We start from the raw sequence: 17,148 nt of genomic DNA on the forward strand, positions 1-17,148 counted from the left end.
TCATACTGCATTGGTTGCTTTCCTTTGTCTAAATTATAAATCACTTGCTTTTCTTTATTAGCTCTAGAGAAGAATGTAGAGTCGGCCTCACCCCTTCTAGCACCCAGGGCCTTAGCCTTCTTGGGCATATCAGAGTAATTTTTTTATCTCAATAAGTTCAATTTCTCAAACTTATCCACTCTATCCAGCAGACTTTGAAATCTTGTAATTATAACCATGCACAAGAAGGGTTATATTTTGTCATCAATGTTGCCCATTAATAACTACACAGCATGCTCTTCTTCTAATTGTTTCTCATATTTCATGCTTAAGTTACGCCAGCGAGTGATTGTTGACCTCATTTTTGTATGAGGTCACTAAGGCCCTTCCAAACTCCAGATTAATTCTAGATCCTAGGATCCACTCTAGGCCTTAAGATCCTTTCCTAGAGCCAGACCTTAGGTCCTACTTTAGAGCCTAGGGTTCCCTTAGATCCTAGATCCTAAAACCCCTCTAGATTTTGGAACCAATTTAGACTCAAATCAATTCCTACCCTTGATCAACGCAAATTATTTTTGAAAACTTACAGTAGCAGTCTCCAGGAGACAGGCCTACAAGGTTGAAAATATCCCTAAAGAACATGGAAAGAACAAACATTAAAAAAGCTTTAGAAATATAAATATAAGGAGCCTAAGATCAAATAGAAAATTAAAAAAGAATGTACCACAAGCCATGGTTTTTAAAAATTGCGCAATATGAAGGCTCGCCTTGAGGCCCGCCCTTTGGTGCAATTCCAAAAACCAAAAAAAAACCGCCCTCGATGCTTACGCCCTCGAGTTTTGTTATGAAGCTTGCGCCCCTCCAACTGGTTGAGGCCCCGCCCCGCCTCACTGGCATGAGGCTTACCACCTCACGCTAATATATTTAAAAACTTACATAAATCTTTGAAGTAAATACCAAGACATTGGACTCTATAGGAGAGGAAGGAAGGAGGAGAGCACAGTTCATCATTAATGATGATTCAAATGGAAGAACCCCCTAGGATTGACAGTGCTGATGATTTATGAGTTATTATGTGAGTATGTCATTGCTATTTATTTTAGAAATTGGAATTATATTTAATGAAAGGAACACTGGGATTGCGGAAAGAATAAGAATTTTGAGTTGAACTATATTTCATGTTGTCTTATTATTGTGAATATTTTTGTTTCACTTCATCATCTTATGCTTTTATGTTTTATATTATTCACTCATAGTATTTAAAAAAATTATCATTTATGTTTTACGCAATCTTTTTGATTTTGAGGCTTACGCCTCAGAACGCCTTGAGGCTTACGCCTCGCCTCACAAATTGTAAAAACGCCTCAATACCCGAATACACAATTTCTAAACCATTGCCCACAGCTATCATAGCTGGACATCCCAATAAAGAATCAAATGGAGAAAAGAGATCTCTATACACCAATTGAGATAAGAGTGCAAACTCACCAATCCCTTGTAATACAATGACAAACATTGCTTGCGCTTAACTTTTTTTCTAATTGACCAAACATTACTATGGCTTAACATTATCTACTTGCCACTAATCTATGTAGCGGATGTTGATATTTTCAATCTGATAACAATTATTTTTTTGTTAATGGCATACTCAGATTTCCAAGAATCTTTCCATTTTTCTCTATCTGGTTGTATTTTGGCGCATTAATTTTAAATATTATTTGGGGATCTCAGCAGTATGCCAATATGGGGATGTCTACCGAATAAATATTTAAAATGCGCCCAGTTCTATAGGGACATTTTGTTAGATGTTCCATTTAGGGGATGCTTCTTCTCGTGCTTTAACTTGGTCTTAGAGATTCCTAATTTTTTTACACTGATGTTTAATGTTGAGACATTGATTGGGAATTATCTGATATTTATTTTACCAGACCTTGTCAAGTGGGTTTTTTTTTTACCCTTCGACCTATGCTTCTTACCTTTTGCGGCTTATATGAAGAAAGAGATGTCGGTCACCTATAAATCCTTAAGTTTGTAATTGGTCACGGGCTGAAGAAGTCATCGTCAAAAGCTTTGCGCATAGCGAACTTATTTATGATGAAATTCTTCTTAGATTCAGTGTAAGGCTTTATGTGAACTTTGGGTAATTCTCTAGAATAATCCGTACCAGCCTTTTTCGTTAGGATTTTACCGTTTATTTGTTTATAGTACCCATAAGAGTGATTCCTAACTTGAGAACTTTACGAGATTGAGTACAGACGTGCCGATGTATTGTCCTTGCGCTGAGATGTCCTTCACGGTCCCTAGTTGAAGGTAACTTGGAGCATTTGTTTGTTGAATACCGACCTTGTACATCCATTCGATTTCATACTTTGAGCTATGGGAATTGTGCTTTTCCAATGCTAATTTTACAAAAAGTTGTAGATTTTTGAAGTATCCTTTATGGTTGAAGAGATTTAGAAAGCCTACGCACATTCGGTGTGGTTTGTTCGAGATTTCCCCCTCGTTGGAACTTTCATCTCCGGTCAATTTGGGAGAATTTGGGTGGACCTACGACTAACTTTGAACTTTTTTCTAGGGATGCAAAATTAATCTTCGTATTCATTCCTAAGATCTTTACTAACGCGGTTGAACGAAGATGGGGTCCGCTACTAAGGATCGTTCTTATTGGGCCTTGTTTTTGAGTAGGAAAAACGGGGACTGCGCCTCCGGCGACCGACTATAATTTGAGCTTGTTAGATCCGCACCCCCCCCCCTCCCCCCCCATTTACAAACCATCTTCGAACACCTTAAGTTTTAGCCTAATCGAAAAGACTTCAAGCTTTTTCTAGGCTCAATTTGTAGCGACGTTGTAGCCACAAATGTCTCTTTCTTGACTTTTTTGAACTCTTGTTTGAATTGAAGAAATGTGTTATCTCGATCTTTTGAAAGATCGTACCTGGCATATACTTTTGAAAAAGACTTTGTTCGTATCTCTTCAATATTAGAAAAATATTTTGTGGTTATAATTTTTAAATATTTTATTTGATGGATATTTAGCATGACAGCACATGTCGACCAGAGTTAAATAATATTAAAAATGCCCCTATCTCACAAGAGACATTTTAGAGGCAAGAATAAATTTGAAATTTTTAGATTTGTAAAAAATTTATTGGAGTCTCAGGGGCATAATACAATATGTCCAACCAAATAAATATTTATAAATGACCCCTCTTGTTAGGTAGAGATTTTAAAAAAAAGTTTTGGTATTTAAGAAATTTTAAATATTATTTATTCAGGGATCTCAGGCATATGACACCGTTGTCAACAACCGAAATTAAATATTTAAAAATGCCACCCGTCTAATGGGAGAATTTTTTGAAATGCATTCTTACTATAAAAGAGAATTTCAAAATATAAATAATGAAGCATAGCAATTGATAACTATGCACATAAGCTTTGATCATTATAAGTACATTAGACAAAAATTTTCCATGCATGAATACTTCTTTAAAATGTCGGCTGTTGATCGCGGCATGGGCCTACGTCCGAGCCAAAGAATGATCAAACTATAAGTCTCCTCCTTGTAACCCTTCTCGATGTGAAAAGGGGGGACCTTCACAATTAGATATGAAATTTGCACCCAGATTTTTTCGGTGTGTGACTGATGGGTTCCACATCATACAATTATCCTACTTCTTGAAATGATCCGAGCGAAGCACCATTCGATCGAAGGATTTTTGTCATCTTCTTCTCGATAAGATTTTTCATGTTTTGTTGAGATTAAGTAACCTGAAAGTTCATCAAGTACGTCGAGTTCTTCCATTTCTCATGCTGAGCATTTGCTCTAAGTGAGATTTTTCTGCATCGCTTACTTCGAAAGTGATTGTAATATCAATTTTAATGCTAATTTACATTACTTCAACTACCGGAACACTAGTTAATAAGGAGATGGCTCTTTGTTTGTGTTTTGTACTTGGTATGATAATGCCCACAACGGCTTCTGCCGATCATTCGGTATTGCCACTCTCTTTTATTCTTTTGGTGAGGATCTTCTTCAACAATTCACCACTTGTTGAAGAGTCTCTGCCCAAGTCAAATTTGCTCTCGGATTTATAATGGATGAATACGCCAATCAAATTTTATGCCGAATCAACGAACTTTATATAATTTTTGTGACTTTTGAATGAAGTACCATTGTCTGAGATTAATGCGACCGTGGCACAAACGCAAATCTTGTAGACAAAATTGTGAGTAAAGAAATTTGATCACATGCTATGGATGTGACTTTCTCTGACGGAGCTTGCTAGTCTTGCCCACTTTAAAAAAGTAGTCTGCTGTTTTATCAGAAAAAAGCATGTCTCGTGAATTGAATGGGGGCATCTAATCAGCCCGATTATATTATGTACCCCAGCATTCAAATGGTTCAGGAGACTACTAATTGGGTGAAAGTTGGAAATTTGGGGTGTCTGATCCTATAACCATTCATTTATGAATCTGACCACTCATAGACACCTCTATAGTCGATAGGTCAATTACAATCTCTTATTATGGTCGGCTCAATAGTAACTATATACTTTTTTGATTTTAAACGGCATATTTTTTGAGATTCTTTTTATGGATGAAATGCTCCTCCACCCAAAGCCCTTTCCGTGGACTTTAATCTACCACTTACAGCTTCCTTAGTCTTAGGAATTGCATACCTCATTTGATTAATGCGTCGTCAGATATATAGCGTGTCGTAACAAACGTATATTCTTGTATACGCCTTTTTAATTTTGTTGCGCTATAGATTTATCCATCATGGGATTTATCTTTTCTGTGGTATACTGTCAATGAACGATTGCCTCTCAAATCATCTCCTTCTTCAATGTCTATAGCAATGATATCCATCGACTCTCGAGCCATCTGCTGGTTTACTTAATCTCTTTGACTAGTATGACGTCTTCTTATTTAGGACTTGGAGGTTGCAAGATCACCAGGCGTTGTCTCTTGCTGGCATTGAAATCTTAGCATTCTCTCTCGCCCGCGAGACATGCAAGATTGCCAGCTAGGACCCGACAGCGTGAACCATAATTGTAAAGGCCATCTCCTCGTCGGTGTTCATACATTTGGCAACTATCTGCTTAGAGTTTGTGATTCTAAGCCCAATTGTTGCGCAGTACGTTAAACTGAACTTGCAAAGACTTGTCATTTATCTTCGCACGTCAAAAGCTTGGCTCGCCGAATTGAGTTAATTCAGTTGTCATATAAATTGTCTGACTGTTTTTCAGTGTGGATCACCAAGATAGAGATTACAAATATACGATCTCCTCGATAGACTGTGCTTATTGTTGGGTCGAGGTCGGTATTGAATATCACCCCCAGGGTACGAAGAGACGATCGCTGCACCTTTGTGGTGGGCAGTTTTAAGATAGGACCGTCATACTTCCTCAAAATGATAGCTTTTTCGTTCTCTCGACTGCAATGAGTTGTATTCATCAGAAAATCATCATTGAGCGGAGAGTCTTACCGGGATATAGGTATGTGCGACTAAGAAAAATCTGCAAAGCTTGTCCTTTTCACACCCTTTTGTCATATGTGCTGATATCCACTGCCAGTAATAATATGCCCACCTCATGACTAGACGACCCTGTCAACGCTGAGTCTTGTCATCAAAGAACTTCAACCGTATTCGATCTTTTGATATCAGTGGTGATTCTATGGAGATACATGTAGTGAAACAAGTTCTGAAACTACAAAAATCAAAACGACAGACAATGTTTTTTCAATAGAGAATAAATGGACTTTTCTGCTCATCCTACCGACTAATATAGGTAAAGGGTGCATTTTTCTTTTGCCTTCTTATTATTCAGGGATAATTAAGCCCGAGTGACTCTTTCTAGGCGCTGCTACAGTTTAAGAGGCTTCCCGGAATTGGCGCTGAGAATGGGTGAATTTAGGCATATATCTTTTGATGCTGTCAAATGCTTCTTGCACTTTGCATTTTCATTTGGCGACATCTTTCTTCATTAACTTTGGAAAATGGATGACCCACTACTCGAACAAATTCGATATGAACCACCGAATGACAAGCTAGTTATTCCTTGTAAGGATGACGAAGTGTTGAAGGTTCTTTTGGATGTGGGATGCTTCATAATTTCTCTTGATCTTGTGGGGTCAATTTCAATTCGCTCAATGGCGAACGATTGTACCTCCCAGGAATTTTTCCCAGGAGGAGACCCGCACAAAGCACACATTTGAAGAGCCTTCATCTTCAGATCCCAAACTTTCTATTCTCTCAAATTACAATTCTTAGATCACTTAGGTGATCTTTGCATCGATGCTCTTTAACAACAGGCGCATTCAAACATAACTACTCGACATTCTGGTGTATTAGTTCATAAAAAATAAGGTGTCATTTGTCCACTGATAGGTGACTCCAGCATTCTTCAGGCCAAAAGGGTATGACCGATAAGAAAAAGCCGATAAGCATTCTAAAACGATAATGTGCTTTTCATTCTCAGGTGCCATCTTGATTTGTTTATAACCCGACGCATCCGTTCCATGAAAAGGAGAACTATCATAATTTGGAAATGTTTGTTCCCACTAGGGAGTTCCCAATACGAAGAGTGAAAAATCGTCTTTTGGAACGCCCTTGTCGACGGTCCCGAAAGTCAATACATACACGAATTTGTCCATTCTTCTTCTTTACGGGGGCAATATTGGTAATCCAATCAGCATACTTTTCTTCTCGGATGAAAACCTGCCTCCTATAAGCTTTTTCGTCTATACAATTACTTGTTCTTCAATCTCCAATCTCATTCTCCTTGGAGCTTGCTTGACGGGTGCTGCATCTGGTTTGATGGCTAGTATGTGAACTTACTACGTCCAGGGGATAAGTTGACATCTCAGCAAATATGTTCAAGCAAAGCAGTCACTGAATTCACAGAGAAGTTATTTTATTTCTTCTATTTTGTTCCTCGGGCAGGAGAGAACTAACAAAGGTTGGCAAGGATCCTCCTGGTTCCCAAGTTAACTTCTTTAATTCATCCATAGTAACTGCATGTCCACCATCTTCAAGCTCTTCTGGGCAGCTTGGGCCTCTACGGGTTGATCATCATATGTGACAAACTTCGTAACAATTATCACCATCATCATAGGATTTGATTTCTCACACTGTGATTGCTCAGCAAATCTCTTTTTGAGGGTATTTCAGTACGATGAATCCCAGACTCATTTTTGCAAAAATATCATTTCTTCTTTAATGAGTGAAAGATTCCTTCGATACCAGAGGCTCAAGCAGAAATGACTTGTTGTTTGGAAGAACAAGTTTTAATCTCGCTTTGTAATATTCTTTGGATGTTTATGATATTATACCTGGGAAATCTTATATGTACTAATTCCCCGGAATCAACTGGAGCAGTGTACGAACACAGTCACAATTTCTTTCTTCTTCGAGTTTCCTATTGAATAAAATGACTCCCTGGTCCACCTTTTCTTTTTGGGAGGTACATAGAATATTACAAGCTCCTTCAAATTATGCATCTCTCGAGGAATAACTTCTTTTAAAGTGTTGTAGTGAATACATATGACTACGAGTAACTATCTGAAAATTATAGGTTGTCTATTCTTTTGAAGAACACATCATGTACCGCATTCATATAGATAGAGTCGTAGCATAATCATCATAAGTAATTCAACTTCCCTACTACATTGTAGTTTGACTGGTATACCCTCTGAGCATTTGGTAGGTGTGACATATCTTCATCCGTGTCACTAGCTAAGTGAGGTATGTATTTCCTTTTTTAGAATGAAAAGTGCTTTGGAGAGAGTCAACGTTGCCCTTTCTTCCCAACCTGCTTATTATTTTCTTGTTTAGGTTGTTTGTAATTTTTGCGGTCCGATGCCTGTCTCAAGAGAGCTTGATGACTTCAACTTCTTCGAAATGAAGTATTAGCATCCTCATATATTGTTACTTGGAATGTCCACAGAATATCATGAATTCTTCCTTGCATCCCTTGAAAGATACTTATGCCATTGATGTGCCGTTGACGGACTATATCGTATCATAACAAACCATTGGACGACCAGAAAAGACCTGAAATTTGGTATATATATGAAGTTCTCAAATGTTTGAGAGAGAGAGTAAATGACTTAGGACTTCTGCCCCTTCTCATTAAAGCCATGTACCATTAGCTTATATGACCCAAGATGCTCCACATCAAGGCATAATTATCTAAGTGCTTTTAAGCTCATTAGATTCATGGATGATCCTGGATCAATTTAAGATTCGACTAATCATCATCTCATCGATTTCTGCAGTCACTACAGAAGCGGGTTATGATCGTCGTTTCCGAACATCATATTCTTCTTCAGTAAAAGTGATGAACGGCTCGTTTCGAGCATGCAAGACCTCTGTAATATTACACTCAACAAAATATGCCTCGTACCTTTCAGGGTCTTTGAGAACCTGAATCAAAGTTTCCCGAAGGTCTTTGGACATCACTAAAGCATCGTATATGCTCTGAGTTGCGCGGAATTTCTCAGATGGGAATAAGACCATTGTAATCGTTCTCTTGCCTGAAGTGTTTTTTCTTAGAATTTTTGGGGATAATATCATTGTGATGACTACCTCTTTCTCCTTTGTCTTTGATGGAGACCCCTTTTTCGGCGGAGAACAGTAGTATCTTGCGCTTCTCAATTTACTTGGGTCATCTCCTCTGCTTCAAAATCATTTAACAACACATTTTCTTCAGAAGTCAGCCAATGTTGCATCTAGGATTAATCTCTGATCAGAGTCACCACCTAGTTATACATGTCCCATTTGCTGACGTTATGCCAGGGTCTGATTCATCTTTCTTTGAAAAATTACAAGTCTCTTCCGAGCTATAATCCATTGATGTCACCATAGGATAGGATTCAAAAGTAACTTCTTCAGCTTATCTTTCTTTTATCATTGCATTTGTGCCACTGAGATGACGCGACACATTTATGAGGGAAGAGAATTCTCATCACCATCTTCGGCTTCATCTATTTTTTTAAGCTCTGCATAAAGTCAGCGAGCTTAATAGGCTGCCTCACAGTCTGATAATATTCATCCAAATCGTCGATAGCTCTCTGAGTTGTAGTCATTTTCTCCTTGGGCTTCTTCAACTTGGACTTCTTCTTGGAGGATTTCACCCTTCCAGGCTTCGAAGTGCAAGCTTGGTTGGGGAATTATTTAGAATTAAATGCTCGTGTCATAAGCATAGCTTTCAAATTTAGCACGGGCTCCGTAGGAGATTTCCACTTCACCCTTGAAACCCCTTCGAGCTGTTTCAACATTTTCACAGTTTTTTTTAGAGACCGCAGTCTCTCTCTGTCCATCTTGAATCGACTTCTTTTTCATTCTTCCTTCTTCAACCGGGGTACGGAGGAAGTCGTAACTACCAGAGTTGATTATTTTTCTGGAATTAGTCAACATATTATCTGACAATGTCACTTTTGATATTTTCTTTCAAGCGAATCCTTAAAGATATAGCAATCTTTAATGGGATGGCTGAGTACCCAATGGTATGGCCAGTAATTCGGGTCATCAGTGCGTTTCGACTCTTCGGACCTCTTGCATTCAGGCAGTTCTAAGCCCAATTTCATTGCCTATCGAAATAATTTGGAGCCACTTTCCCTCAAAATCTCTTCACGAACATAACATAGTTTCCAATTCTGCAAAGTTCTTTATAGAGTCGTTTAGCAGTTCAATGTACCATTCGAAAGCAGTTGTTGTCAAACTGCTGACAAATTGTCAGAAGAGTATAGCGTCATTTTCCCCTGTATTCCCACAGGTGGCCTTAAATTGTGACAAGTGCTGTCGGGGGTTATTAATACCATTAAAAATATATAAAATTTATATTATAAAATCATATCTAAAAATTCATGTTATATTATTTAATATTAAAATATAGATAAAAATTCAAAATATATATATCACGAGAAGTGAGAATTTATCTTTGCTTTTAGTCTCACATCACCTAGACAATATATGTTACTATTTTTTTGTCTATATAAGTTTTTTTACTCCCTTTTTCTAAAGAAGACACATGATATGTTAGATTATGTGCCATGTGATAAAGTATTTTTATACTTGTTCAGAGGAGGTAGTCAACCCAACCTGATAGAAAGATCCTTGTCAGTATCCATGGGTTTCTTCGTCCAAGGTACCTTGTAGACATGGGGGGAATGATTAACTAAAGGGACAAATTTGAATCCACCTTAGTGTTGACCTCGATTTTGTTAATTTGCTCTCGATCGTGCTTAATCAATTCAATTGAGCCACGACGAGTTAAATTCGAGCCGAATAAGATTTAATTTGAACTTCATTTAATCAAATTCACATTAATTAGATTGTATTAAGTTCAAATTGTCCCGAATCTAATTGAATTTAACTCGACTGTACTCGATCGAATTCAATCCGTACATGTTGATCGTGTCAGACCAGATTTTATTTTTGATTGATGTCAATTTTGGGTTAAATTTTATATGATTAAATTTATTGAACAAGCTAGAACCCAAACAAACTCAAATTGAGTCGAATTTGGACTCGAGTATAATCAGATTTAGCCCAATTTAATTCCACTAAGGTTCATTTGACTTTATAAACAATTCAAATTGATTTTCTAAATCCTGAAATTGCCTCGATGATTCTGTTCTTCTCGAAATTTTAGAACCTACCGTTGCTAGGCTCTCCCGTCGCGTGCCATATAACTTTAGATAGATGTTCAGTCAAATTTTAACGGCACAAAACGAACATAACCTATTTGCGTGTTTAGAAGAGGGAGAACAATCCTCAAGCAGCAGGATACGAACTTTCTCGCCTTTTCCTTAGTTGAACCAACTGAGATAATGCATTGGCAAGCCCGTTCTCTCTCTCTCTGTCTCTCTCGGTCCCTCCTATTCGCAGAAGCTTCGTCTCGCATACAGGCTCTCGTTTTTTGCACAACCCCCTCCCCATCTGCTCTCTTGTTCACAAGTTTCATGCGAAGCGGCAAGCCCCATTACGCGTCTCTCTCTCCTTGCTCTCGTCGCCCCTTGCATGCTTGAACCGAACTCGACGCCTCCTCTCTAGAGCGGGAAACCCAACGCCAGCCTCTCCCATTCTATCCGCAAGCTCCAGTGAAGCGACGACTAAAGGGAGTCAGCCCAATCCTGCTTGCCCCAACAAAACTCAAGTATCCCTATCCCTGTTTCTTTTCTTCCATCTTCTTGATTCTTTTCTATATCTTTTCTCAAATCTTCTTATCCCCTTCTAAACCACGGTTCAGATTTTCCTTGTAGAGATAGGAATATATGCTGCTTTACTTTTATAGTCCTTAATCAACTATTACCTTCTTATTGAGATATTCATCTAGCTTTGTGTTCTTGCAAATCAATTATTTGATGAAATGTTTCATTCATTTATGATTTATATTGCAGCAAGCATATATTCCCTTTTAGATTCATTTAGTTGTTAACAAGAAAAAAGTTTAGAAGAATATTTGAGCATGAAACATTATTAGACAAGCATATATGAATTTATGAATGATTTAATTTCTATGATAAACATTGAATGATAGAATATGCATGATGATCCGAAGTACCAAATGGTAAAGGGCTCTTCGGAGTAAAATGGTAAAGGGCTCATCGGAGCAATTGGGATGGGAAATTAACCGTAGGAGCTTTTGTCTATGGGAAACATGAACTCAAATCTTAGAGTGCTCGCAAAATAAAGGTTGAAATCTTGTTGGCTCAAGAAAAATGGCACGAGCGCAAGCGCCCATAGTTATGAGCGCAAGCGCCCATAGTTAATTACCCCTCTTACTACGTAAGAGAGAACTCTCGATTAAGGATGAATAAATTTTAGATATTTTTAGTCTCAATTGTGGGAAAAATGAAGGTAAACCCGATCAAGATCCCATGGTTCCGTTGTCTCGGGTATAACGTAGATTTAAGTCTACCAACACTAACAATCATTGACCGTAGTGTCCAGGGAATCTGATTATCAGCCATGGGTTGCCTCCTCTCAGGGATCCCGAATAGACTGAAGTGGTTAAATGTGAATTTTTGTTTGATTTAATTTGGGTTAGGGCTTATTACTTCCTTAGAAGTTGCCTACTAATTTGTTTAGTTTGAGGCTTACGACTCCAATTAAGAGTTGCCCGTTAACTTAATTTATTTTGGGGCTCACGGCTCCAATTAGGAGTTGTCCGGATAATTTGTTTAGTTTGGGGCTTACGGCTCCAATTAGGAGTTTCCCGGATAGTTTGTTTAGTTTGGGGCTTACGGCTCCAATTAGTTGCCCGGAGAATTTTCGTTGGATAGGTCTTATGGCTTCCTTAGAAGTTGCCTAATAGTGGGTCTTACGACCTAGCCCTGTAAGCTAAGCGGCCCGAGTTGTGGGTCTTACAACCAAGCCATATAGACTAGGATGCCCGAGAATTTTAATTATTTGGGTAGGACTTATAGCTTACCTTAGAAAGTAGCCTGAAAAGCGGGTCTTACAACTTAATCGTTTAGACTAAGATGCTCATAGGTTTAAATTTTGATTGTTTAGGGTTTAGGATCATTACTATTTATTTAGCAAATTTCCTAAAATGTGGGGGCTTACGACTTCATGTAGAAGTTGCCCGATAGCAGGTCTTACAACCTAATCCTATAGACTAGGATGCCTAAATGAGGGGTCTAGGTGTATTATCACCTAAACACATCCCTCAGATATCGGACTTACGACTTCATTAGAAGTGGCCGGGGGTTTTAATTGGGTTTAGGGGTTAGGTCAATTTCTATCCTACGAAAGTTGCCGGAAAGCGGGTCTTACAACCAAGTCCTTATAAACAAGGCTGCCCAAAAGTTTGAATTTGATTGTTTTTTGTTGAGTTGATTTGATTTTGTGATTTTGATACTTCGGGGCTTTGACACTTGCATTAGTGTTTTAGTTGTTTTGATTTTTCCTTGTAGTCTTTTTCTTACTACAACAGTTTAGTACTCTTCCTGTTTTCTTAACATTTCCTGCTTTTCAGTACTTTGTTTTACTTGCAGTAGTTGGATTTACCACTTTTCCTCATTGATTTAATTTATTTATGCTGCATTGATTTTTGATCGCTTGTTTGCAGGCAAGTGGTGCTTGCAGCAGTTCAGGAGATAGAGTCCACAAATAGCCATAGAAGTTTGTACATGAGGGCTTTGGAGAGCAGTTTGTAGAGTTCAAATTGAGAGTTTTGGAGAGCAATTTGTACGAGAGATTTGAGGAGTTTGAGAGTTTGAGATAGCTTGTACAGTTGTTTGAGATTTCTGAATTTTTGTACATGATTGGGTTGTATGTATCAAATAGTGGAAAAAATATTCTTCTCCCTCTCCTCTATTTTTTGATTTATTATATATATTTTTTAACAAATAATTCAATTTTGATTAATTAATTTAATTAACCAAAAGGTCTAAAAAAAATTATAATAGCTCTCAGATTTTAAAACTCTCAAATATTTAAAAATTATTGTATTTGATTTTTTTTTTTTAAATGTCATCATATTTTAAAACTTGAATTTTCCTTTAATCAATCAATTAATTTAAATTAACTTTGATTAATTAAAAAAATTAATTGATTAATCAAAATATTTAAATTTAATTGATCTATAATTATTCAAAAAAAAAAAGTTCTATAATTTTTCTCAAAATTTCGGCAGCCTCCCGACGTCTACTCCTCACCGAGGGAGAAATCGGGACAACACTTGCCGAAATTTCTTCCTACCAGGACCTAAGGTCAACGGCATAGGGTCTTCGAATTAAAACCATCTCACCAGGATCTAAGATACGACGTCTCGGGGTCTAATTTCTTCCTACCCGGACCTAAGGTCAACAGCATAGAGTCTTCGAATTAAAATCATCCCACTAGAATCTAAGATAAACTACGCAGGGCCTTCAAAATTTATTTTATCACCCAGATCTAAGATCAATGGCGCGGAGGCTTTGAATTTAAAACCATCCGCCCGGATCTAAGATCATGGCGCGGGTCTTCGAATTCTAAACCATCCCAGTCGGACCTAAGATACAACAGCCCGGGATCTTCGACACTTGCTTGAAAGATTTTTTTTCTTTTTCTTCTTTTTTTATAGATATATACAATATCATATAAATAAAATAATATATTTATGATATCAATATATCATATTATATATATATATATATATATATATAGGCCGGGGTCTTCGACATCTATTTGAAATAATTTTTTTTTTTAATTTCTTTCCCTTTCTTTTCTATAATATGTATATAATATTATATTATTATTTTTTAAATATGATTGAATAATATATAATATTATATTATCATATTACATTATATATTATATATGTCATAATGAAGGGGAGAGGAGCCGAAGAAGTGACAGTGCAATCTCTGCACCTTTAACAAAGCAACAGAGCCGAATGAGCAACACGTGCAATCTCTACACCTCTTTGCAAAGCAATGATGTCGCGCAAGGACAAAGGAGCAGGAGCGGCGGGGGGGATCTCTTCATCTCCTGCGAAGAGTGAAGTCGAACAGGGAACGAAGGAGCTGTAGAAACGCCTCACGCAATCTCTGGACCTCCCTTGAAGATCGAAGTCGCTCAGCCACTGGAAGTCGAAGGAGCGGCTATGCAATCTCTACACCTCTGGCGAAGTAACGAATCCGAACAACGACCACCAAAAGAGAAGTGAAGGGCGAACCCTAGACCTCTCTTGCGAAGGAACAAAATTGAATAGCCACGATGGAGTCGGAGCAGCGAAGCGAACGAGAGTGTGTTCCTTTCTTTTTGAATTCCTTTATTCTTTTATTGATTTCTTTTGTTGAATGGCGGTTACCAGAACGAAATAATGCATCGTTCGGTGAGGTGGGGCCGGTAGAGACATGTATACTGGTTAATTAATTTTTTTTATTCTATTTTTTTTTACAGTCAACAAATCTATAGATAGTGTCTTGTCTTCAAACTAATTTGCCTTCAAAAATTTTAACCCAGAACATATCTGTTTAAACTCTCCCAAAATGAGAAGAGATCGGACCATAAATTTTCAGAGCCCACAATAACTACTCTAGAAACTCTTTAAGCCTCTCACTTCATGAAAGTGAATCCCCAAAGTAGAAATAGTACATAAAACTAATCATTTTATTCAAGTACCAATTGTTGAGTTTTGTGCGTACCTCATACCCTTTATTTATAGCCACAAAATCATTTAGAGCCATATAGTAGTGGAAGAAAGCTGAAAAAGATAACAACAGCGAGAAAAAAACAATCAAAGCCCAATAACAAAAGAAGGAAGCCTCAAATATTGACAACAAAAAAATTGTCAAGGGACAGTAGATGTGGCTACAAAAATATTATTGGAGAAAAATATATCCAGGGAATCGAAAGAATGGAGAGTAAACCCAAAACTCCGCCAATAGGAAATGCATGAAGAATGCAAATAAGAACTAAAATAGTCTCATGGAATTCCATAAAGTCGTAGAGAATAAGAATCCAAGCTGGGATCAAACATTCTTGATACGATAACAACATAAACATGTACACATAGACTTATACTAACATTAAAAACATCTACTAAAATGAAATAAACAAACAAAAGTAAACACATGCATTTAGGGTTTTCAATGATGGCAGTCTTTGAATTCTAGTCATCAAATACATTAGTTTTCACCAGGCCATAAACTTAGAACAGTCAACATGCTTAGGAAGTTACAAAGGATCACAACTTTTTATGGGTGATACAAAATTTTTAAGACATTTTTCAAGTTTGATTGAGAAACTACATAAAGTAACGTTGGTCACTCTATATGGCTCGTTGCAATTGAAAGTAACAGGTTAACCTCAACTCTTAAACAACTAAACTTATCAAGTTGGCTCAACGTAAAGTTCTTTAAATCCTAACCTTCTCCAATTTACAAGCTTTATCTGCTTCCAGTCGATGGCAAAGATGACCGTAGTATACTATTTGTGCAGTCAAGATTGCTGTTGTTGCCGTGTACAACTGGAAATTCACATTTGCATATTTTCCATCAAGAAGAAGGGAGAATAACATCAGAAGAAGCGAGCAGAGAGAGTAAAAATTGACATACCAATGCCATGTAAAATTGGGTCTTCAAATGCAATGACCATGAAAAGAATTCAGAAATGCAAAGTACAAGAAAGATCTTGCATAACTAAATCGTCAAGCTTGACAGAGTAATTTAAGCCATGGAGGGTAAATGTTGGGGAGCTTCCCCATCAATGACAATAATTTTGTAAAGATAAACTAAAAATGTATTAGTAAACTCAACAAAAGTTGACGCCATGGAGAAACAAGGTTGGGGAATTCAGATACACTAAAAAATGTAATAGCAAACTCAAGCACAAATGAAGTCAATGAGAATAAAGGTAGAGTAAACTCTTGGAGTAATAAATAATAAATGAGAAACTTCCCCAATTTTCAACCAAATAAAAAATGCATGCAAGAAAAGATAATAATGGAACAAAAAATACACAAAAAAGATGCATATATGCACATGAAGAATACGTGCATTGTGCCAGCATTTGCCAGCACTTGCACACACATATAGATGTAGATGAGAAATCTCAGGCGCACACACAAAGAGCTTAGCTGTGTTATGCAGTAATCCATTAAAATTGTACCTCTACTCATGCATATGTGCACATTGCCGCCAATGAAATAAAATAAATTAAAAAAGGCTCTTCATTGATGCCCATTATCACATAGATAATAACTAATGTTCACAATTTCTGCAATTATTTTTGAAACTTATAGTAGCAGGCTCCAGGAGACAGCCTACAAGGTCAAGGGCGGATCCAGCTTCTTTTTTTAGGGTGGGCAAAAAAAAAAATTTTGTGGGGGATGGGCAAAGATGCTTAGGATTGATTAAATGTGGGCAAAAAAATTTTTTGAGAGAGGGAAAAATACCCAAAATATCCAAAATATTCTAAAATATCCCTCTAAAATTAAAAAAAAAACAAATTTTTGAGGGGGGGCATTTGCCCCCCCTCAACTCAATGGGGATCCGCCCATGTACAAGGTTGAAAATATCCCTATAGAACATGAAAGAACAAACATTAAAAAGCTTGAAAATGAAATATAAGGAGCCTAAGATCAAATAGAAATAAAAAAGATGTACCCACAGCCATGGTTTAAAATTGCGCAATATGAGGCTCGCCTTGAGGCCCGCCTTTGTGCAATT

At 37.3% G+C, this 17,148-nt stretch overlaps 1 long non-coding RNA gene across 1 annotated transcript; it reads right to left on the reverse strand.

The window, feature by feature from the left end:
- Positions 1-578: 578 nt before the first annotated feature.
- Positions 579-16,713, reverse strand: LOC110098692. Its single transcript, XR_003701177.1, has 4 exons — positions 16,036-16,713; positions 15,849-15,947; positions 15,124-15,182; positions 579-610 (listed from the first exon to the last, which is right to left on the reverse strand). It is a non-coding gene; the product is annotated as an uncharacterized LOC110098692 (long non-coding RNA).
- Positions 16,714-17,148: the final 435 nt, after the last annotated feature.

This window comes from Dendrobium catenatum, unplaced genomic scaffold, assembly GCF_001605985.2.
Source record: "Dendrobium catenatum unplaced genomic scaffold, ASM160598v2 fragScaff_scaffold_716, whole genome shotgun sequence".
NCBI lineage: Eukaryota > Viridiplantae > Streptophyta > Magnoliopsida > Asparagales > Orchidaceae > Dendrobium > Dendrobium catenatum.